Source organism: Miniopterus schreibersii (genome assembly GCF_964146895.1).
Source record: "Miniopterus schreibersii genome assembly, chromosome: 3".
Classification (NCBI taxonomy): domain Eukaryota; kingdom Metazoa; phylum Chordata; class Mammalia; order Chiroptera; family Miniopteridae; genus Miniopterus; species Miniopterus schreibersii.
This window is the reverse complement of record NC_138103.1, coordinates 38,479,337-38,504,421: the sequence shown is the minus strand read 5'-3', so window position 1 is coordinate 38,504,421 and position 25,085 is coordinate 38,479,337. Positions and strand designations below refer to the sequence as shown.

Genomic DNA, 25,085 nt, shown 5'->3' with positions numbered 1-25,085 from the left:
AAATAACAATAATAATGTATCGATATTGGTTAATTAATTTTAACAAAGGTACTATAATAATGTAAGATATTAATATTAGGAGAGACTAGATGTGAGGTATATGGGAACTCTGAGCTATCATCTCAAATTTCTGTAAATCTAAAACTGTTCTAAAACCTAAGTCTAATATTTAAAAAGTTGTCAGTTATTCTAGTAAAAGCATATTATTTACATATGATATCATGCTTTCTGTTTAATAGAGGTAATTTTAAGAGACTGACATTTGTTAATCTTAAAAAAATTTATGCCGTAGAAAGATTTAATTCTACTTAACCAAAGTGGAATAAGCAACTGATTTAATTAATTTAATTTATGGTAGGATCTGGTTATTGTGTGGATTTTTAAACTTAATTAGGAAAAAATTTTAAATTAAATCCAGTACTGAATGTTTGCTTCTTTCAATTTATTTTATTTAACCTAATGACCAGAAGCAGCAGCTATAAAGCTTTTTAATGAGATATTTCATTTGGAGGGGAGGCAGGTCCAACCCCCACCACATAAATAAGTTACCCAGAATTGATCTACTAATGAAACTAAAACATCTGCTTGAAGCTCTCTAAAACTGTATTTTAAAATTAGGCTCTCTAATCTTGTAATTTTCTAGCTCCTTTTATATGAGCATTCAAGCATGTCACAAGTACCTTATGGTACATTTATAGTGACAATCCCTAAATGAAAGAAGTAGATAAGTCAAATGCCTTATACCAGATTCTCCATGAGTCAGAGGTGCAACTGTTCCACTGGCTCATTAGCTGTCAGTCCTAAAGTAATTTTCAGAAGAGTTATTTAAACATAAACCATTTGACATCATAATAAGGAAATAAAAGCCATTTTCCTATTTGTTTTTAACTTTAGGTTATTTGAGATGAAATTTTGGGGGATTCAAATACTAAAATATACTGCTAAACTGAATACAAAGATTTTTTCTCACCTTTTAAGAATTATATATTAATATCATTTGCATGTAGTAGCCTAAGCCACCTGGAGCTTAAATCCTATTCCAAGGACCTTTCTTTCTGTTATTGTTCCTATATAGGAAGTATGTTAGACAAGTCTATAGCTCTCTGTTAATTCTGTCATTACTGTCTCAAATCCTAGCTTCTAACATAAGCACCTTATAAGTAATATAACAAATAACACTGTAGCAGAGAACATAATCGTGAAATTTTTGAATGCCATAAAACAAGAATTTCTGACTTAACAGTTTTCACTATCTTTTCCTATAGTGATAAAATTTCTTAGAATACATGCCAAAAATAAAATGCCAATATGTTGTATACAATTCTGAATTTTTATTAAAATTAGTTCTCACTTATACTCAAAGATAGGCTGGGCCCAGATAAGCTTGTTTTCAACCTTATGATGTACAAGCCTGTGCTAGTAAGAGACTGTATTTCAGACAACCCACTTAAAGCAATATGGTTTTTAAAATGAATAATAAGTAGAAAAATACTTGGTCTGGAGCACATTGGGAAAAAAATATATATTAAAACAGGCAATCCAATAATTCTTGAACTGCTTGACATTGTCACTGGAATTCCTAACCTTGTTGGTGGAGGCCAGAGGGCAACGAGAACTGTTGTGCCAAGCAAACAGCAGGCAGATCCTAATCAAATTCCTGGTTGCCTAGTTACACTACTTGATAATGAAAAAATGAAAACACTGTTTTTATTAGTTAGTACATGTTTTGTGCTTTATTAATCTAAATTAATAAAACTAATAAAATAAACTAATATACTAATAAAACACTGGGACCTTGCCTAAGTGTGTAATGTAATTAAGTATAAGGTAAGGCCTTTCAGAATCCTGGTGTATAGGATTAACACTAAGAAATACTCAAAAGCCCTCATTAGAAAGTCATGTTATTGTGGACCCGTAGCACATACTCTGAGGATAATACCTTGCCTTATATCTTCATTATAAACACCCTTCACAGGGCCCTAAATTGAGAACTCCTTAAGGGTGGGACCACACACCTTCCTTCATGATCACCTCATAAATAATTTTCTCTAGAGGAGTCTAAGACAGCCCTGCATCATCAGGAAGAGTCCAATTTCACTAAATACCTGTTTAACTTAAGTTTCTGTTTAATGAACCAGTTCCCACATATGCGCAAATGACCCATTAAAACAGTAAGGCAGGTGATCTGTTCAGTAAATTGCACCGAGTGGAAAGGCCCATATAGAAATGCTGTTCCCAAATGTGGCTATATCCAACCATGGCTATTTTAGAATTAATTCTTTATGCTGTAACTGCACTTACATGCTGGGCTACAGACCAGTGAAGGGCAGGGAAGTGAGGCAAACGTGGATTGACCCATTGAGCAGTTCTACAAAGGCTTAAAACTCAAGTGTCGGCAGGAGAGAGGAGGTGGGCCAAGGACAAGGTTGTTGCTAAAAACATGCAGAAAGAGGTAGAGATAAAAGAAGGGGCACTGTGGGATTGGAGTTCAAGTCTAACTTGACATTTCCCAAGTGATGAGATTAAACATCAACAAACAAAGAATCCCCTTCACTGTCAGACAAACCTCACCAAAGGCACTGCTTTATTATTTTTTTGTAAAGGTTGCCATTTGGACTCTGTAGGAACTGGTTTCTTTAAAACATTATGTAAATTAATCCCAGCAATTTTGACATTCTATCAAGTTCATTCAAATGGGAGTTTAATTATATGGAATTTTTGTATTTTTTTGTGAATCAATTTATAGCAAATGGCCAGCAGGATAAATGACTCCTTTAGGAAATAACTGAATTTGATGTTTATGAGCTGAGCCAAATGTCTTCTTAGATTAAATGAAATGTGTCAAAAATCAGTATGAGAATATGTCTGGAAAAATACCCAAAACACAGTGGTTGCCTCCAGGACTGGGTGGCTGGGAGACAAGGGCAGGAGAGAGAAATCTCACTATATACCCTTTTGTACCTTTGAAATTTTAAACCATATGACGACTGTCTATTCAAAGAAAAGAATACAATTTTTTAAAAATTAAATTAATGTTTTTCCTAATGTATTAAGATCGACAACCACATAATCTATTTTTAAAACTCTATTTTTGAAACAGTAAAATACACAGCAAATGCTATTCTCTCTCTCTGGTTGATGAGCTGTTCTATCTTGGAATCAGAAAGAATGCATTCAATCAAGTGTCATTTGGAGTCAAAGAACACTAATCCTAAAAGCCACTTCAATAATTATAGTTCATCGGGTATCATCATACATTATTTAATATACTCTTTAGGACAAAAATTGTATGCTTCCAAAATTGATACTTTTAACTCTATAGATAAAAGGGTAAGTTATAGAGGGAAAGCGGTGTTAAGTTTCTTTTATTTTTTATGTCTCAGAAGCTTTAAATGGTGCCAGGGCTGACGTAAACCTAAAAACTGAACTTCAAAAAAGGAAGGACAAGACCATATACAAGAGACCTGTGAATTAGTCAGTGTAGCCTATTTTATTTTTAATTTTTAATTTTTTTAAATATATCTTTATTGATTTCAGACAGAGGAAAGGAGAGGGAGAGAGACAGATAGAAACATCAATGATGAGAGAGTCATTGATTGGCTGCCTCCTGCACGCCCCCGGCTGGGGATCGAGCCCGAAACCCGGGCATGTGCCCTGACCAGGAGTCGAACCCTAATCGCCTGGATCCTAGGTTGATGCTCAACGTCTGAGCCATGCCCGGCCAGGCAGTGTAGCCTATTTTAAATCTTATAATAAAAAATATTTCCATTTCACTATATTACTACTGATAGGGATTAAAATTACTGAATCCATTCATGTCAACAAAGAAGAGTTCTTGAAATGACTTCTTTTTAAAGCTAGGATCATCAAGAAATTGGAGAGAGACACAAAAGAGCAGCCGACAGGGTGATATATAGAAGGTGAGAGAGCATAATAACAATAACCCACCTCTCTGACTCTAGCTCTACACTAATATTCCTTCCTTCCTTCTTTCCTTCCTTCCTTCCAGCAGGACATTATCCTAGGCAGTGGGAGTTCTAAGAGCTACCTTATGGACAGGTACAAAAATAGCCAAACAAATCACATACAGCTAATAAATGATAAATGCCATAAACAAAGAGCTGCAGAAATACACAGAGGTGCAGATTCTGGTGTATTCTGGCTTCACCACAATCTAGTGCCATGAGTCCAGTGTTGCCACAGTAACATTCTTGATCCACTTCAAACGAAGATAAAGCTAGGACTAAGGGCTGTGGTAAGGGAAAGGGAATCTAATAAACAACCTAGTGTAAGTATATGAATGGGTAAACAAAATTCTGCTCCCCCTTGGGAGTTAATGGCAATTTTTTTCTGCTAAAACCCTTTGTTAATTTATGACAGTATTACAATTTTTTAAAGTGCTTAACTATTTAAATGATCCAAGGCAGAGCTTTGAATATTTGAGAGCAACTCATAATGTAAAGCAACTATTTTGCTTTGGAAGGCATTTGAGCAAGAATGGAGCTAAAGTTTTATCTTTCTTATTACATTTTATTTGGGCTAATATAAAAATTAATTTTAATCTATTAAGATGATAATGAGATTTAAGCATAGTAAATTGGATAAGGGAAAGTGGCAACTAAAATTTTGCCAGCGTTAGCCCATAGAGAAGCTAATCCAAACTCCAATACCTGCAAGGCGTTTAAATCCAAATAAATGATGTCCTATTATTTTCCTATTACTCTTAAAAAATGTTATCTCAAACCCTTCATACTTTTTAAACTAATACCAACTGGCATTACTTCTTTTAGCTACTTCTAACAGACTCAGAGCAAGACTAGATTAGATACAGCAAGACCTAGTGATGACATAATCTCCCTCAGCTAAACTGACCTGAAATAGAAAGATAAAACAAGCAAGAAATCTTAGAGACTGAGATGTGAGGTTCACAGAGGAAAGGAAAACATTCAATGTACTCACAGAGGCACTTATCTAACAGTATTTATATAAGTGCCTACTGTGGCCCAGGCAGAGGATTGTTCTAGAATTATTTATGTATATCTAAATCTACAAGTGAGAAACCCCAATTCTGACCACATTTGAATTGTGATAAAGCTAGTTAAAACTAGGAATATCAGAGTCTCTTATTGCCTTGTTATTTTGTTTAAAAGAACAATAACAGCCTTGGCCAGGTAGCTCAGTTGGTTAGTGTCACCCTGATACCCCAAGGTTGCGAGTTTGATCCTTGTCAGGGCCGATACAAGAATACATAAATAAGTGGAAAACCAAATTGATGTTTCTCTCTCTCTCCCTCCCTCTCTCCCTTCCTCTCTCTGTCTAAAGTCAATAAGTAAAAAATTTAAAAATAAAATAAAATGGTAATAACAACCACTAACATTTATTATTAACTTAATATTCTATTTATTTGAAACTATGCTAATCACTTTACTTACATTATCTCATCTAAACCTCAGAACAACTCTGTGAAGAAAGTACTATTTTTAACCATTTACAGATGGGAAACCAAGGCAAGGACATACAGCAAGTGTCACGACGGACATGAAAGCCCATGCACTTATCCTCTGTGCTGTACTAACTTTTGGGATTTCAGCCATGAGGAGAAAAGGACTGGTGTTAGTTATGTGACTATGAAGTGATTCTCTTTGGTATCTTGATGGCGACTGCTCATATAAACGACTTCAATTTAAGCCAACTTCCATCTTCCAGTTTTACCTTTCAGGTGGACCGCATTCCAATTAGGCATACAGTTTTGGCTATAGAACTAATAGTTAATATTAATTTAGCCTTTAGTATGGTCCAAGTGCTGATCTAATTCTTGAGGTAGGTGCTATTTTTGTCATCCTTACTAAAGCCCTCAGGGGTTAAGGTTACACTGCTCCAGAGCTTCAGAGCCAAGATTCAAACATAAGCAATCTGGCTCAAAGGCTCTAAGTCACTGCTCTGTACAGCTCTAAAAGAGGCTAATGAGAAAAAGCAATGATGAATCTTGTGCCTTGGAAAGTGAGGGTCAAAGCAGAGTGCCTTAGATGAGCCAGGAGTTCCATTGGTTTTACAGCATAACATTTCCTCTTTTGCTGCTAACCCTTCAGGGGAGCTAAATTTTTACATGAAAATTAGGCATTAAAGGGCAGAGGAATGGCCATAGTTACTCAAGTGGCCTAGAGACCCACAATATCAGCTTCCACTGAAGATCTGGTCATTAGAGCCACCCAGTTTCTAATGGAACAGTTAGTTGGTAAGGTTCACTGAGGGCTTACTATTTACTGTTTAGGAATGAGCATAAAATTCTTCAGAAAAGATAACTTTCTTCTCTAATTGCCTGTCAGTCACGGAATAGCTGTTCCTCCTGTCTTACTGAATCCTTAACCTTGGGTAGGTTCAATGCTCTATGCTTGTTCATCTTTGAAATGTCTTATTAATGCCTTATTAATTACTTTATTAATTACTTTATTAATGTAAAGTATTAAATACTTACCTTCAGGATTATAAACATAACTACAGATTTTAATGAGTGACATATATTAGCATTTATTTAGTGCCTCACAATCTTACTTACAAACAACTGCAATGTCATTTCCATTCCTCAGTTGCAGAAACTGAGTAACAGTTTGTCAAAGTAACTTACTTCAAGTTACATAGCATATTGGCAGTAGATAGCCCAAGTTTGGATTTGGTCTGTGTCCAAATTCGCAGTTCTTATGCCATTGATGGTCTAATAATAGCAGCAAAAATGTACTGAGCACTTACCATGTACCAGACACTGTGCTAACCACTCTAGGTGCATAATCCAATTCTCACAACAACCCTACGAGGCAGTTATTATTATTCTCATTTTACAGATGAAAAAACAGTCTCAGAGAGGTTAAATCATTTACCCAGATTGCATGCTCAATAAGTGGCAAAAATTAGGATTCAAACCCTGATCTCTCTGACCCCTAGAATTTTGTTTCTATCAAAACTCTGGGGGATGAGAGTATTCATGTAAAATATTCAGCTTACCTAAAATTTGGAAATGTGAGGAGATGGGGGGAAAGGTTGCACAAGTGATAGCAATGTGCCATGAACAAGGAAGTGTGATTATTAGCTTAACCTGAGGTCAAAAAAAGAAAAAGAAACAAGGATAAGCAATGTTTCTGTGTCTATCGTTAGGGTCTACATTGCTTATGTTCTAAATAAAAACCTACTGCGAAGGGCACTGAATTGTGCTTCAGCTAGTTTACTGTAATACATCTCTCCGTGTACTAAGTTTACTAATAACAATGCTGCTTAACAATAATAATTAGGAACCCATTAGGTGATAGCATGGAATGTTGGGTTTAGGTTATAATGGATACTACAAAAATAGAAACGATACTTGTGTGTACATGTATACAGATATAGGCATATACACAGACACATATACAAATGCATATTTGTTAGGTATAAGAATATCTTTGTCCATGTCTGTAAATTGCTTTGGGCACTTGAATATCAGAACATGACTGCTTTATCAATTAAGTAACATCTGGTTAAAAGTAGACACATTTGCACAAATTTATGCTTCTCCAGAATGAGATTTCAAAAATTTGTAGCAACTGGATTAGGGTAGGAGAAAGTATATCATTAGAAATGAACATGTGGCATGATTCTTTTCTTAAAGCTAACTCTTAGGGCAGTTAAAAAAAAAAAAAGTAACACTATCAGTATCAAAACATCTGTAATAGTAAAAATAGAAGCTTTTCAGGTAAAACAATCAAGAATTACACTTTTGCCAAATTGCTTTCTCTCCTCTAAATTACCTTATTTGAGGCAGGAATCAAGGTACACACATTTTCCACAATAAATGTATCATCTCTTATTTGTCACTCAACTGCTCTAGGGAAGCAAAATGTGTGCAAGTCCCTGGACTGGCCAGTGTCTTTCATAACTTTTGCTTGGGCTGCTCACTTGGCCTTGAGAGCACTCCCCTTTCCCTGCTCACCCTCATCTTCCAAAGACCTAAGGGGTACCTTCCTGTAAGAAACTGTTCCATACCCACTGCCACTCGCCATCCCTGTTTAAGAACTGACCATTTCCTCCACGTTGCACTTCCCTACGTATTGCCCCACGGGATACTTGTCCTAGCACTTAAATCCCTTCCTGCATTTACTGACAGGCTTCTCTCACCTGGCTAGGCTGCAATCTCTGTTGAATGCTGGCATTCTATAATAGACTCTTTGAACCTCTTCAAAGATTTTTTTTTTTTTAAGTATTGTGAAGGCTAGGATCTTAGTTGAGTGCCAGAGAATTTCCTTTAGCCTTTTGTATGAGCGTCTAATAGCTACCTCCTTAGAAAACAGATTATTGAAATTCTTTAATTTGCTGACCATTCTTAATTGGGCTGCTCCTGAGGTCAAGAACCCTCTTTGTCTCCAGAGGATTTCAACTTCAGGCACTACCCTAAAAGCCTATCTACTATCCCAGTAAACGTTAACACTCTTATCTAGCTAATGCACAGTGAGTTCTGCTGTATGAGAGATTTTTCCTTCTGTCAAAGGGTTATACTGTATTCTAGAGGTGAAGTGAGTTGTTGTTGTTGTTTTATAGTGTTATTTTACCTGACATTTTTCTGTTTTGGCTTAAAATATGAACCATCAGAAAACATGCACACCCATCTCCCCCCGCCCCCCCCCCCACTTGTTATCTTTACCTTTCTCTCTCCTAAGCTCCTAGGGCCCTTCTTTTGCCTCTGTGATTTGTTTCCTGAGTCCATTTCTTCTACTGATCATTTCTTCTACCTCTGTGACTTTCTAAATAAACTTTTTCTCATATATATTTTTTAAAAAGATTAAGTCTGCATTTTCTAAAGGGATTTCTAATAAATCTATCCAAAACATAGATTCACAAACAAGGGTTAGACAGTCACAAGTTTCCTCTTCTTCAGATAATCGAAGGATAGCAGCAGGATCTAAAGTATTATAATAGGTCCTGGCTGGGTGACTCAATTGGTTAGAGCATCATCATGCTATGCCAAGGTTGAGGGTTCAATCCCCAGTCAGGACATATATAAGAATCAACCAATGAATGCATGCGTAAGTGAAACAACAAAGATCAATCTTTCTCTCTTCCCCTCTCTCTGTAAAATCAATAAATAAAAATTTTTAAAAATTAAAAATAAAGTATAACAATGATCAGAAATATATAACAGAAGGTAATAGGATTTCATAGAAGGTAAGCTTATTTATAAAGAAATGTGATGTGTGTTCAGTGAGAATCAAAGACTGTATAGCATGAAAGAACATCAAATTTAAAGGGGGCCCCAAAACAAGTTGCTGATGTCTCTACTCGTTTAGCAACTGTGACTACTGTTGTTAGACGAACCACAGTTGGAGGCTGTTGAAGGGCTCATTTTAACTTACAAAAGGTCTGTTCATGTTTAGGTTCCCAAAGAAGAGGTTTCATTACCAAGGACTTAGTCAAGTCATATAGCTGCTTTTAACAACCACTGTTCAAAGACATTGTTATTTCAGAAGAGTTGGCCATCCACTGCCTGAAAAAGCCAGTGACACCCAAGAATCCTCTTAATTGTGTCTTAGTTACTGGCCTGGCAAAGTTTTGAATAGCCTATAAGCCTATAGTCTGTCTGAAGTAAAGGATTTATAAATCCAGTCCTAGCTAATAAACTTTATTTTGATAACATTATAAATTCTTTTGGGAAACTTATGGCCTTTCTGAGTTAAAACAGTAAATAGAGAGATAGACTCAGTCTTCAGCCTTAGGTTATTTTCAAAACACAACAAAAGGTGTGTCTCAGTAAAATTCTGGGCATAATTGTCCAGGATAACTGCTAATTTTCTCAGGACAAGGCAGACAAGAATTAACTATTTTGATCTATAGGAAAATGTCAAACAGTGGATTTCCTGGGAGAAGTATCAGCTCTTCAATAGAAGGTATCAAACAACAGTTTACATGCCCCAAATTGCCACAAAATCCTCAGTTTGCTGTGTCCACCAATTCTAAACTATAACATCATTGCAATTCATATAATGATCCACACCCAGTCCTACTTAACAACACCCCTCTCCCCCAGAGTTAAAAAACTTGCTTTAAATCAAACTTCAAAAATCTCAATAAATACCTCAACTTTGCCCTTCCCTATCTGAGACACTATTAAGACTCTTGTCATAATGTTTGTACTCTCTTACTGGAGTAAACATTAAACTCAGCTTTGTCTTACCAACAGGTGTAGGTGATTTGGGGGAGCCAGCATTCAACCGTACCTGAAGATTAGGGATTATGTCTTATTTAGTTCTGTGTTTCGCAACATCTAGTGAAGCATACGATACCTACTAAACACTTTAAAAATTGGAAATCAGTATTTGCTGAATGAATGAATGAATGAATGAATGAATGAATGAATGAATGACATTTTGAACTCTAGAATGTTCAGCAAGTTGGCAACGCTCTTTCTGAGAGAAGGTAGTTCTCATGAGGGACAATACCACCTCTTTAGAGAGATTTTAGGTTAGGGTTGCCAGATTTAGCATATAAAAATAGAGGAGGCTGGAGCACAGAGGGTTTTTAGGACAATGAAACTACTCTCTATTATAGTGGAATGGTTGATACAAGTCATCACACATTTATCTAAACCCATAAAATGTACATTACCAGCGGTGAACCGTAATATAAACTATGGTCTTGGGGTGATAATGATGTGTCAGTGTAGATGCATCCATTGGGAAATGGAGGGGGTGCAGAGTGGGGGCCTGTGAGCACTGCTGGCAGGGGCCGGGGACACTTAAAGTCCTGAAATTATGGAATACTCCAATGCAATGAAGAACTGTCCCCTCAGAATGCCAACAGCACCACATGTGAAAACTAGCAGACTTGTGGGGAGGAAAAAAACGTTTCCTCCACCTTCTTGTCTATAGTAAGTGGAAGCCTGCAAATTAAATTGACAAAAGACAGATTAACGGAAGAAAAATGGTTTATTCGTATGCATAAGGAAACTAACAAAAGAAGTGGGTAGCTCATTAAACAGCTAAAGTTAGAGGCTTATATATCTAACTTAGCCAGGGAAAAGGAGAGGGAAGAAAAGTCTTTTATGTGAAGAATAAATAAATTTCTTTAAGAGAGACAAATGGGTTTTAGAAGAACGAAGCAGAGATAAAAAGTTTGTGATAATGTTTGTCTGTGGAGGTCCTGGTGGTCTTTCTTGTACAAGGCTCTAAAACTCCCCAGAGAGGAGGATTCATTGCAGGTTTACTCTTGATTTTCTTCCTGGGAGTAAGAGCTGCCAGAAGAGGGAACTTATGGAAACTTCATTTCCCAAAAGTTTCTGCTTTTAATAAGGAAATCTCCAACATGGCATCTTTCTGCATCTGGTGAATCTCAAATGTCTTCAGCTTAAAATAATCTTCATATCAACTCTGGGGTTCCAAGTGGGTCCCCACAGACTCTTAATCATGAACCTGCTTTCTTCTTTATTGTCTTTTGTGTGCAATCTTTGGAAAGAATATTCTTAATTATAAGCAGAATTTGGTAATAATTTTCCTATTTATCCTTAGAGGAAGTAAGCTATGATACAGTGGAAAGGACACAGAAATTGAAGCCTCAATTTTGCAAGTGTCTAATAACTTCTTTTTTCTATACTATAGACTCTCATCATAGTGCATAAAGTGTTCTTTTTAATCAGCTCTAGTTTTCTTCTTTAAAAATAAAGACTCAAGGGTCAACGTAGTAAAAGTTATTAAAGCTAGACTACATGAACAATATCTCCATTTATTAATGACATTGAAAAAATAAACCGGTGTGGTTCCTTTTATCATTTTGTGTCATAGAAAATGTACAAAGGATATTCTTTAAGTTTGGCAGTTACTAATTAAGAACATACTTTCACACCATGACTTAGTCCAGTCTGAATGAAAACCAGTTGTCTTGTTTTGCAACGTTTTTTCATTTTACAGGGCTGCAAGGTCTAAGAGTCGGGTTACATTTCTCCAAACATCAGCACTCTTCTTCATTCTGTAGTATCACATTTAGGATCTGTAGTGTTTTCCTTAAAACCTCTGAGAAATATAGAGATGATAAATGTGACCCAATTTGAAAGTAAGGTGAAAAGAAAAATAAATATTATTATTAGGAGTGGTTGTTAGAAACACTCATCTAACTTGTTTGAGATAGAAACATCCAGACTCTTGGCCCCAGGCATCTACTCTGGAGGTGACACAGGAGAATTCCTGGAACAACCGGTACTACAAGAAATCGACAGTCCCCCCAAACTCAGTGGAATTCAAAACACAAAGCTATCTTAATCAGCTTTATTGTCATAACATATTTTCATATGCTCATGTTTTGGTTTATGAAGCTTTGTCTGCTATTCGAGTATGCTATTTCTTCTCCAATTTTCATCCTGTTTTTAAGCCTTACCTTAGTTTGAATGAAATCTCACATCAGAAGATCCTCAAGCACATGTTTTTTGGCTTTATTATACATTTTCCCAGTGAATTATGTAGCAAACAGTTACATAATTTCCAGTCCCCTCTTTTCTTGCACTTGTTTCTCTAAGGCTTTGTAAAGCCAGTTATTCATTTCCCTAGCCTCCAATGAAGCTAGGGGTTTGCAATGTGACCCAGTTTTGGACATTGAGATATAATAGGGAGTTTGTTTGGTAAATAAATTCCTTGGAAGACTTTCCACCCTGGTTAAAAAAAAAAAGTAGCCTGGTTGGTGTGGCTCAGTGGTTGAGCTTCAGTCCATGAACCAAGAGATTGAGGTCGATTCCCAGTCAAGGCACATGCCCGGGTTGCGGGCTCCATCCTCAGTAGGGGCCGTGCAGGAGGCAGCCAATCAGTGATTCTCATCATTGATGTTTCTGTCTCTCTCTCCCTCTTCCTTCCTCTCTCTGAAATCAATAAAAACTTCTTTTTTTTTTAGAAAAAAGTAGAAAGTGAGGAAAATGCCTTTTTCTTCCCCATCCTTCCTGTGTGCTTTCTGGTGAGAGAAACGTTGGAGCTGCTATGCGTGCCCATCAGGAGAAAATCCACATTTTGTTGCTGTACCATCCTGAAACTATCTTTGTTATAATGATACAATTATATATCTCCATTATTTAAGCCACTACTGGTTGCATGGTCTGCATATACATAGCCTTAAAAAATCTTAAATAAATATTATTTATGCATTAGAATATTTTGTTTATACTTCACGTTTGCATTTGTTGGTTTGGCAACATGTGGTTTCTTGCCTGGAATGACCACTACAAAGTTGAACAGGTTCTATGGACACCTTTGGAGCAATCTAATAGTTCAATGAGAAAGGAAGAGAAGAACATATAGGCAGTTGCAACCATTCAATATAGAAACATCATTAAGGGGACCCATAATCAGGATCTGCCTTGCTAATATAAATGTAACTTTTAAAGTCAATACTTTTCTAATTTTATCCCATCTCCTTACATTTGTGCCTTTTTTAAAACAGCTTTATTGAAACATAATTCACATACTATAAAATTCACACTCCTTCTTTGAAAAGGATTCGTATGCTACTTCGCAGAAAGGATAGACTGCCAAGTCTAACCTTTCTTACTCCAGCTCCACCCCCTCCGGCCAAAGGTCTCTATTTCCAAGTCTAAACCCTCTACTCTTGATTCCTTATTTCTTGGTCTTTGCTCCATCAAGAATATTTAATGTCTTTCCATTTGTGTAAGGAGCTAGCTTTTAAATGGGCCTTCCTAAAGGAGGGATAAGCGGTAGGGTGTGACCCACATAGGGTTAGCTAAGCAGTGTGGTCAGAGAGCAAGAGGTCTGGGCAGGGCAAGACTGCTGACTAGATCGAGGAAGCAGGGCTTGGCAAGTTTAGGAGACAACAGGCTTTAAAGCCTCTTTTAAAGGTAGTAATCAAGGTCAGGGAAGCAGACTAATTAGACTCTTCGGGATAGTGGTCCAGGGTCAGTGCTAGAAAGAACTTGTTCTTTGACTGAATGAAGCCTAGGGAGGCATTGTGCTTTTTATCTATTGTAGTCTAGGTATTCTCTAGTTAGCACCTCTTCCAGTCACAGCCTTCTAGATATCAGCGAGCTTTTAAAACTTCTGGGCCCACCTGGCCGGGCGTGGCTCAGCGGTTGAGCATCGACCTAGGATCCAGGCGATCAGGGTTCGATTCCAGGTCAGGGCACATGCCCGGGTTGTGGGCTCGATCAATGACTCTCTCATCATTGATGTTTCCATCTCTCTTTCTCCCTCTCCTTTCCTCTCTCTGAAGTCAATAAAGATATATTTAAATAAATAAATAAATAAATAAATAAATAAATAAATAAATACAAATAAAACTTCTGGGCCCTTCAAAAGACTTTAAGTAGAAGTATGGAAAAAAGAAAGAAGGAAAGAGAAAGAAAGACATATGTCTTTATTTATTCAAAAGTTCTCAGTATCTAAGTCAGATTCAAGGCTTGGCTGGAGGACTGAGTCCCTCATGGTGGACTAAGTCTTCAGAGCCTTGTAATTTTCTTCAGAGTTACCCTCTTTTCAGGACCTGGCTTGAGAAAACGACAATGAATAAGTACAAAGACAAAGACAATGCCAGCTAATGCCTCCTTGTGTTCTTTTCATGCATTCCTGAAAGCCACCAAAGACCTTCTGTAACCCTAATCCAATGCTCTCTTTCTTCTTGGACTTTCATTCTGTTTACACATCGAGCAGCATAGTGTTGTTGTTTTTTCCCAAGAAACATACTTTTTAAAGCCCCTCTATAGTTACCCTGTTAATCAGCAGCCTGTCTCCTTTCCTACTTTCTACGAGAAACTTTCAAAATTTCCTCCCCCTTCTTTTACAGGATAAAAACTTTTAGAAAGAATATTAAGCAAAAAATACACACCATGTTAGACACCAAACTTCATTATCTATAATAAAAAGTCAGAAACGTGTAAAAATATCATCCTATACATTTTTTAATTTTAATTTTGACAAACACAAATGAGGATGTGATTTATTTTTCTCAGAAATATGTACAACAAAAGTGACTTTCCACATGCAACAAAAAAAGCGTGTTTTTTGTTTTGGTTTTTTATTTTGTTTTGTTTTTTAAACTACCTCTAGTTCTGGAGATTCAGAAAGCAAAAAACTCTATTTACTGAAAATCCATTTTAGGTTCAGAGAGATGTGCTGTAATAAAAGCACTATTTACAACCTGGAGCTCTTTCTATGGAAGCTTTTGATCCAGGAACTACAATCAAAAGCCTCTGCACCGAGAGAATATGGCAGTGTTCTTCCAGAACACAGAGAATAGTATTGTGGCCATTTGAATTTCTAGCAATTTCAGCTACAGAAATAAGGGTTTTCAGAAAGCTGCTTACTGAATTTCGTTCTTTAAAATCTTCTCCTTTCCTTTCTTCTAGAAAATAAAAAATCAGCAGGTGAAATCAGATGAATTCATCCAGTCCACAACTCTGCTTTCTTCTATTTGTTCAGACCCCTGTTAGATGTTTTTCTGTGGAATTAATTTTCTACCTGGTGTCTCTACTTTTATTTTTAAAAATCCTACTGGCAACAATTGAGTCCAGTTATGTCAAGTTATGCATAAAGCATTTTCTGTGCCTCTCTCCCATAGCTGTTGCTCTTCTCTCTGCTAATTCATGTGCTTTTATTTTCCAGTGTCAGCAAAATTGGAATGCTCATGCTGGCTGGAGTGTCAGTTACCATGTATTAATCTTGTGACCCAAAGTGCCCGAAACAAACTTAAACTAACTTAAGAAAAAGAGAAAGGAAGAGGAAGAAGAGGAGGAGGGGGAGGAGGGAAGAGGGAATGCAAAAAGAAAAAAGCTGGTAGGGAAGATTTGAGCTCGCATAATTGGGTAGAATGGGCATTACATAAGTCTGGACCAAGGGTTCAAGTGAGGCTATTGCATGGGGCAACCAATCGATGTGTCTCTCTCACGGTGATGTCTCTCTCTCTCTCTTTCTCTGTCTCTCTCTCCCCCACTCTCTCTGAAAGCAATGGAAAAATATCCTTGGGTGAGAATTTAAAAAAAAAATTACTTTACTCTCTTCACTCTTTCCTAAATCACTCAGGCATCATCTATGATCAGAGACGGTGGTCCTTTCTTCCAAAAATGCACAAGTTCACTGCCAGCTGCAGCAAAAACATCCCAGAGAAGAATTCTGATTGACCCAGTTGGGGTTCATCCCTGAGTCAATTACTGTGGCCAGGGAATCTAAAGTGAGGCAGTATGGTCTAGAGGTTAAGGGCATGTACTACAGTGGGGTTTTGAAGATTTATGAAATCTAAAAGTAGATTTGTAATTCCATTCTCATGGAAACTACCACTGTCACTTCCCCAAATTCAGGGTAGGGCTCTGGAACCTAAAAACACTGGCCAGTGAGGGGCAACACAGGTCATGGCTGTTCATTTCTCTTTCCATCTACCACTCTCTAGCAACCATTTCCAGTCTTCTAGGCAAAGAGAGAGATAAAAGGATATGTTCTCAATCCACTTCTTTCTAAATATGAGATTTGTGAGAAAATTCTTATGATTTGTTTTTAACTTTGGGGATTGCTTCTGGGAGATGAAAGCAGAGCCGCAGTAAGCCTCAGCAGAATCTTCTACTTGTGTAGTTGGCCATCACTTTCTTTGGTTTATCTCATGAGGTGGTGTTTCTTTCCCAATGTGATTGTTACTGACAAAATTTTGCTGTTTTTAAATATATACATTTTGTTATTTAATTTTATGTTGGTGAACAGAGTGTGTGACCCACTCCATTCTCCCATCTTTATGCAGAAATAGCCTCAGCTTATATTGCATAATTAAAGGAGCCACTTAAGTAACTCTTAGATAGACATAGTTTGCTTCAAGGGCACTTGCTCTGGTGTCCTAGGCAGAAAAGAGGTCAGTAGTTTCTTTTGCTGGAAAATTTTATGTTCTGCCTCATTAGTTATTCTGTAATATGTTCATGAGGGAGTGCAAGCATAGTTCCTGATAAGCTTAGTTTATAATCTAATTGATTAAAAACCGATTTTTTCCTGCATGCACCTTTTGTTTCATTTGCTTTTAGAATATATCAATCTTTTGTAATTATTCCCCATGCTTGAGAAACATTCCCAAGGTTTCTGTTAATTAATTTACCTCCCCTATTTCTCCTCACCTTTTCAGCTAGAGAAAAGTGGTAGGTTTTGATGATTTGCCAAATCGCACTTTCCCTCCCACTTTTTAAGACTTTTTTTTTTTTTGAGAAGTTTTAGATTCACAGCAAAACTAAGAGGAAAGAACAGAGATTTCCTAAATGTCCTTACCTTCACACATGCTTAGCCTCCCCATTATCAACATCCTCCACCAAAATGATGAATTTGTTATAGCAGATAACCTACATCAACACATATCAGTCACCCAAAGTGATTCTCCTGGTGGTGTGCATTCTATAGGTTTGGAGAAGTGTATAATGGCATGTACCCATCTTGATAGTATCATACAGAGTATTTTCACTGCCCTTTTTAAAAGCCTGTATGCTTCACCTATTTATCTACCACCCCAAAACCCTGACAATCACTGATCTTTTTACTGTCTCCACAGTTTTGCTTTTTTTCAGAATGTCATATAGTTAAAATAATACAGTGTGTAGCCTTTTTAGATTGGCTTCTTTCATTTAGTAATATGCATTTAAGGGTCTTCCATGACTCATCATGGTTTAATAGCTCATTCCTTTTTAGCACTGAATAATATTCCATTGTTTAAATGTACAGGTTATTTACCCATTCACCTACTGAAGGACATCTTGGCTGTTTCCAAGTTTTGGCAATTATAATAAAGCTGTTGTAACATCTGTGCACAGATTTTTGTGTGGATATGTTTTCAACTCTTCTGGGTAAATATTGAGGAAAATGACAGCTAGATCATATGGTTAAGAGTAAGTTTAATTTATAAGAAACTGCTGAACTGTTTTCCAATGTGACTGTACCATTTTGCATTTTCACCAACGATGAATAAGATTTCCTGTTGCTCCACATCCTTGTCAGCAATTGGTGTTGTCGGTGTTCCAGATTTTAACTGTTCTGATAGATATGTATCAGAGTAGTATCTCATTGTTGTTTTAATTTGCATTTTCCAGATAAGATATGACCTGGTGCATCTTTTCATATGCTAATTTTCTGTCTGCATATCTTCTTTGGTAAGGTATCTATTAAAGTCTTTGGCCCATTTCTTAACCAATTTTTTTTTTCCATATTGTTTTAAGAGTTCTTTGTATATTTTGGAAAACAGTCCTTTATCAGATGTGCCTTTACAAATATTTTCTCCCAGTCTGTGGTCTTCTCATTTCCTTGGCATTGTCTTTCACAGAGCAGAATATTTTATTTAAATGAAGTCCAGCTTATCCACTGTTTCTTTCATGAGTCATGCCTTTGGTGTTGTCATCTTCAAACTCAAGGTCATCTAGTTTCTCCTAGGCTATCCTCTAAGAATTTTATAGTTTTGTGTATTATATTTAGGTCTATCATCCATTTTGAGTTAATTTTGTGAAGGATGTAAGGTCTGAGTATAGATTTCTTTTTTTTTTACATGTGGTTGCCCAGTTTTTCCAGCAACATTTGTTGAAAAGACTATCTTTGTTCCACTGTATTGCCTTTTCTCCTTTGTGAAAGATCAGTTGACTATATTTATGTGAGTCTATTTCTGGGCTCTTTATTCTGTTCCATTGATCTATTTGTCTATTCTTTCACCAATACCACACTGTCTTAATAATTGTAACTTTATTTTAATAAGTCTTAAAATTGAGTAGTGTCAGTTCTCCAACTTAGTTCTCCTTCAATATTATGTTGGCTATTCTAGGTCTTTTGCCATCTTCATAAAACTTTAGAATCAATTTGTTGCTATCCCCAAAAATCTCTCTGGGATTTTCATTGGGATAGTCTCTCTTCATTCCTGTCCCAGAGTCCATTGCCCACAAGTTGCTCCTGACTAAAAACTCCCTGCTATTATCTTCCATGTGACCTCTCCTTTTAAAATTACTTATTTTTTTTCCAAACAAAAGTTCTCACATATTTATTACTGAACCAACCTACTAGTGTAGAAGCATAGAAACAAAGAGAAAAATCACTTTACCAATAAAATAAGTTCAACTGTCCAGAAAGTAGTTATGTCTTCAGAGTGATACAGTAAGATGCAGGTGACCCTGACATTGTATAAATATGTGTGCCATCTCACGTGTGATTCCTTGTAGACCCACGTTGGTTCTTCTCCAATGTCTCTTTTTGGAGTTGTACCTGATTTTATTACCAGATTCCATCTGAACCCATTGGGAAATGGGACAATTCTGCTTTTGTTACTTGGCCAGTAATTGCTTTTTTTTCTTAACTGGTTTTAGTAACATGACATAAAACCCCTACATTTGATATAATTGTTTTGTTTTGTTTTTTAAATATATCTTTATTGATTTCAGAGAGAGGACAGGAGAGGGAGAGAGAGAGATAGAAACATCAATGATGAGAGAGTCATTGATCGAGCCCGCAACCCGGGCATGTGCCCTGACTGGGAATCGAACCCCAATCGCCTGGATCCTAGGTCGACGCTCAACCACTGAGCCATGCCCGGCTGGGCTGATATAATTGTTATGCAAAATACATAGATGAATACTGTCCTCTCTTTTTTTTAATCCTCACTTAAGGATATTTTTTCCATTGCTTTTCAGAGAGAGTGGAAGGGAGAGAGAGAGAGAGAGAAATATCAATGTGAGAGAGACACAATGATGGTTTGCTTCCCACATGAGCCGTGGAATGGGGCCAGGCATCGAGCCTGAAACCCAAGTACGTGCCCTTGGTCAAAATCGAACCTGGGACCCTTCAGTCCGCAGGCCTGAAACACTCTAACCACTGAGCAAAACAGGCTAGGGCACCCGGCCGGGCGTGGCTCAGTGGTTGAGCGTCGACCTAGGATCCAGGCGATCGGAGTTTGATTCCCGGTCAGGGCACATGCCCAGGTTGTGGGCTCGATCAATGACTCCCTCATCATTGATGTCTCTATCTCTCTCTCCCTCTCCTTTCCTCTCTCTGAAATCAATAAAGATATATTTAAGAACAAACAAACAAACAAACAAAACAGGCTAGGGCAATACTGTCCTCTTTTAAAAATATAAAAAAATAAATAAGCAAGACATGGAATAGGCAAGTTTCCATTAAATAAATAAAAATTATTTAAAACAGAAAGTTTTGCTTTCCTTATCATTGGAAGGGAAATTATCATTTTAACAATATTTAAGTTTATTAAACAAATTAAAAAGTATTACAAAATGTTTAACTTTGATCACTTCAAGGTTTATGTTGCTCCCAAATTTTGCATATAAGTGAACTTTCAAATCTGCTAACACCTGCTGAATTGATTCCACTCTAGATTCTTAGGTGTCTATTTCTTCTTGCAAATTTTTCTTTGCTTCTCCTAACATTTCTTGTGTTTCATCTTGACAATGGCTAATGAAAACATCACCAATTTGATAGGGTATTATTAGACAGTCATCATCTGCAAGCATGATGCCTCACAAACATCTTCTAAATTTTAGAGTTGTTTCTTTTTTATATCTATTTCTTCCTTCAGCTCTGTGATTCTATTTGCATTCCATGCAAATTTGTTTACCTTTTGTTGATCTTCAAAAGTAACACTGACATCTTCATGGCCAGTAATACTTGATCCTGAAAGTTCTGTGAGAAGACATGGAAAGGAACAGAGTCAACCACGCAAACCACTATGGTGGAGAAAGGGAGGGAGAGCAAAATTACATCTCTTGACTTCTGCTTCCTCCTAATGTAAACTCCAATAGGTCCAAGAAGACCTACATCTGATAAAAGGCACAATTGATATTTGTGACTTACTGGTAGTTCAAAAACTTTCCTAGAAGTATTTGCCTTTAAGTGAATATCTACCTAATCGACTGAGTATCAGGGAGCTTTTTGGTTGGAGATGTTTATTTTACATTTTAACAAAGGCTGGCCTTTATAGTTTGGGAATAGGTCAAGGTAAGGAGGTGAGCTTTCCTTCCATTGTAAAGGAGAGAAGAAAATTGTTTTAAAAGATGTTTTTCTTCTACCAGAGAATCGCTGAAGACCCATTTTAAAGAAGTCGACTCACCTTTTCTGTCTCTTCTTACCTAGCCAGGTAGAGGATAAGTGGTAGGCTCTGATTGTATTCACCTTGGGATTCAAGGGTTTTTGGAGAACACTTAGAGGGCTTTTGCAGTCCTAGAGATCTGAGTTCAAATCTTTGGATGGTGAGTGGACACAAATTTAACGTGACCTTGGGCAAGTTATTTAATCTCTTTAAGTTTAGGTTTCTTCATTTGTAAAACAGAAATATTATCCTTATAGGGTTGTTGAGATTTAAATAAGATAAAGTACTTATTACAGTGTAGAGTGGGTGTTTAATAAACAGTAGCTTTTCTAAATAACTGCCTTTTAAATGCTTAAGGGTGGAGAAAACTTCCAGGTGAGCAAGCGAATGTGTGAACCAAGAGTGTTTATTGACAATTTCCAAATAATAGAGGTATTGTAATTAATTTTTCTGTAGTAACATTAAAATGATGACTAGGGTCCTGTATCACTGCTCAAATATCTATTAGACCTATAATATTCCTGGTTGATTTTTGCTATAGTAAGGTTGCTGTTGGCAATATGGGCAGGTTCCTGGGGCACTCAATGTCTTAGTTGCACAGAGACCCTCATATTATTTTTATGAGATAATGAGTTTGAAATGCTTATGTGAACTTCCAGCAACACAGTCCCCCTGATTCAGCCTTAGTTATGGGATTAGGGACTCCCTTTACTTCTAACCCTCTTCATTTATTGGGTGGGTGTTGGCAGTGGGGACTGAGGCTTCTATTGGTGGCTCTTGTGGCATAGGCCCTGGGAGGACAGGGATTATGTTGACGAGTTTAGGATGAGGGTAACAGGGAGGAGGGTAGTCATAAGGATATCAGGAAATCAGGGAATGAGGAAGAGGCATGATTACTTCTCAATCTGAGCTGGCTTCCTATAGGCTTCTTTTTTCCTACAAGGATCTCAGAGTTTACACGTCACTACCTTTGAGCCTTTAATAAAAGTCTCCCTTCCTCTTTAAGACTAGCATTGAAGAAAGCCTAACTTCTCTTTGGCCTGTCAGTCTAGAAACTGCAGCACTTTGGTTTTCTAAGAGATTTTGCTGCTAGTAACAATGCAAAATATACAGAATTTTATTTTTTTTTAAAGACTTCCCTTTTTTTTTTACAGCCATGCTTCCTCCTTTATTTCTTAGAAATAAAACTAAAGAAACAAAACAAAACAAATTAAGGAAAAAAAAAACACATAAAAGCACACAGCCTTTGAACATTCAAAGGAAAGAATGATAAAATTAAATTACAGTTCAGGGAATAATTAGATTCAAGAATTCCCTGTGATTTTGTATCTCTGGTTAGAAAGGTACAGGGAGGGGAAGATGAAAGGCCGACATGTATAATTTACCTTCTCCTCCATTTTCTTGCCTTACTAATTTTGCCACAAGGTCAGAGTGACACTCAAGTTGCATAAGAAGTCAGGATTGGGTTTAGAATTGGATAGACCCTTGTTAAGAAGAGGTAACAGGGGGTGATCTATGAGGAGCAGTAGCACGGAAGCAAAGGGATTATCTATGGCCACCTCTCTGGGAAGTTCTTTCAAGGAAACTTTTATATATATGTAAGTCAGATTCTGTCTATGTTCATCTTTGCATTAACCTATTAGGGAGTATCTACTCTACTCTATAATAAATATTGGGAAATCAGAGATTCATACAATAGGTATATTTAAAGATGCTTGTGTGATCATTAACATTAAATGTTTTGCTAATTAAGCTGTCAGGCAGTACTATAACAACACAGCATAGCACAGAGTCAGCTAACTTTTTCTCTAAAGGGCCAAATAGTAAATCCTTTTGGATTTGCAGGCTCTAATGGTCTCTGTTGAAACTACTCAGTTCTGCAGTTGAAGTGTGGAAGCAGCCATAGACACTACGCATTTCTGTGTTCCAACACAATTTTATCAATGGACATGTGAGTTTCATATAATTTTCATGTATCATGAAGTATTCTTTTACTGATTTTTTCAACCATTTAAAAATGTAAAAACTATTCTTAGTTCAAAGGCTGTATAAAAGCAGACAGTAGGCTGGAGTTGCAGTGGAAGAAATAGATAATTTACAGCATTTAGTTGTTTCATTGAAATAGTTTATTCTGCTGTATATCAAAGATAAGTGGTTTAATGGGCAATTTAATAAAATATAGAGTATTTCTGGTAAATAAGAGGTAGCAAAATTTATGACAGAGACCTTAACCAAGACAGGAATCAGGAGGGCCTGTGGAAAGTGTTCTCACACCCTTCATCCCTATGGAAAGCCCTGCAGGAAGAACTCAATGTTTACCACAGAGCTCTAGGGTTACAACAGTCATCTCCCGCCCCCCCCCCCCAACTGCTTTTTCCTCTCCAGTAAGAATTTTCTTCTTGCCCTCCTCTGTGTGACTCACCATGGCTGCACGTACTGGATTGCAATCTTTTCCTGAATAAATTATTTTTGCCAATGGAATACATAGTCAACTCTTTGTGGACAGTAGACAGAGGCAAAAGAATGCTCTTGCTTTTCATTAGCATTTGTAGTCCCATAGTTTTGGATACAGACTGGGATGGCCTCAAGAGCATTTGAGGCAGTCTTAAACATTCCTGGAAAATTTGATTTGGACTGAAGTTTGACACTATTTGGAAAACCTTAAAAAGAGTAAGTATATGTTAAAATGTTAGGTTTATTTAAGAGTAATAATAAAATAGCTAACATCCATTGAATTCTGATAATATGCCAAACACTGTTCTCATTTATTCTTCATGATAATTATATTTTTAAAAATCTACTGTCCTTACTTTATAGATAAGAAAAGTAAACCACAGAGAGATTAAGTAATTTGTCTGAGTTGTTAGGCCAGGATTCAAACTCACATAGTCTACCTCGAGGCTAAAGTAATTTATTTATTTGTTATTAAATTTATTAAATTTATTGGGTTGACATTGGTTAGTATGATCATATAGTTATCAGGCATGGGTTTCAACCCCAAAACAGGGCAGAATGGAATGAGTAAGAAGCTTTAGAGCTAGACACAAACTTTATGCAGAACATTGAAAATTCTTGAGTTAGGGTCTAAAATAAATAAAATTTGGGTTAATAATTAAATTACAAATTAAACGGTAAGCATGTTAGAACTCAAAAAACCAGTTTTTTAAAATGACAAGTTAAGTTTTAAGTCCCTAATTTTTATGAAGAGACTGGGATAATGAAACTTATTTACACCTTTCAAATTAAAAGAGGGAGATGGCTCTTAAACTTGTTTCTTAAGTAACTTTCTACTTCAAAACAAAGTCAATGTACATTGCAAAAAACTTAAGGAAAGCAAAATGTAATAAAAGTAACAGTACTCCTTCCATACAAGTATACTAGTGTGCTTTTTTTTTTTTTCCAACCACAACAAACGTATATAAAAATAAATTGAGTAATTTTTAAAAACTACTTTTTAGGTGGAGAGCCCCTGCTTACATTCACTCACATTTAGACCTGGCACTGTGCTAGACGGATCCCTGGGGATGCAGAGACTAGCAGGACCCAGTCTGTCCTGAAGAGACTTACAGTACATGAGAGGAGACATGGAAACAAATGTTTATCAATAATACAAGACCTGTGTGAAAATACAAGGAGAGTTGGAATCTCACAGTTGTAAGCGCGACACTAACCATTTTGGAATTCTTAGGTTTTTCCAAAGCAAAGGCTCAACGCAAGGCTGGGGCAGGATTATTACAGCACGGCTTCAAATGCATGTTCAAGGTAAACTTAGGCGAAAACATTTTAGTACTTGTCAAGCGTTTAAACCTTTCAAAATTATCCTGCTGGGCAAGTTGGAAACATCCGCACTATTACGCCGGGACCGAGACGCTTCCAGAGTGACATTCGCTTCGTGTACTCGGAAGCCGCCCAGGGAGCGGTGCTTCTTGGGATTTGTAGTCTCTATCCGGACCGAGGACTCCGCGACTCCATTTCTGACGCACTTCCTGCCCCCTTTTAAACTTTCTGGCGCAAAAGTCACATTAAGCCCCAACCTAAAGCGT

The 25,085-nt window shown here is 36.9% G+C and overlaps 1 long non-coding RNA gene and 1 pseudogene across 2 annotated transcripts; both read right to left on the bottom strand.

Annotated features, from left to right (window-relative positions):
• Positions 1-10,929: 10,929 nt before the first annotated feature.
• Positions 10,930-24,953, bottom strand: LOC308554540. The gene is made up of 4 exons (XR_013998412.1): positions 24,714-24,953; positions 20,572-20,636; positions 11,852-12,026; positions 10,930-11,462 (listed from the first exon to the last, which is right to left on the bottom strand). It is a non-coding gene; the product is annotated as an uncharacterized lncRNA (long non-coding RNA).
• LOC308554435 (prefoldin subunit 4 pseudogene) lies at positions 20,186-20,467 on the bottom strand (annotated as a pseudogene). Its single transcript has one exon. The product of its transcript is annotated as a prefoldin subunit 4 pseudogene (transcript).
• Positions 24,954-25,085: the final 132 nt, after the last annotated feature.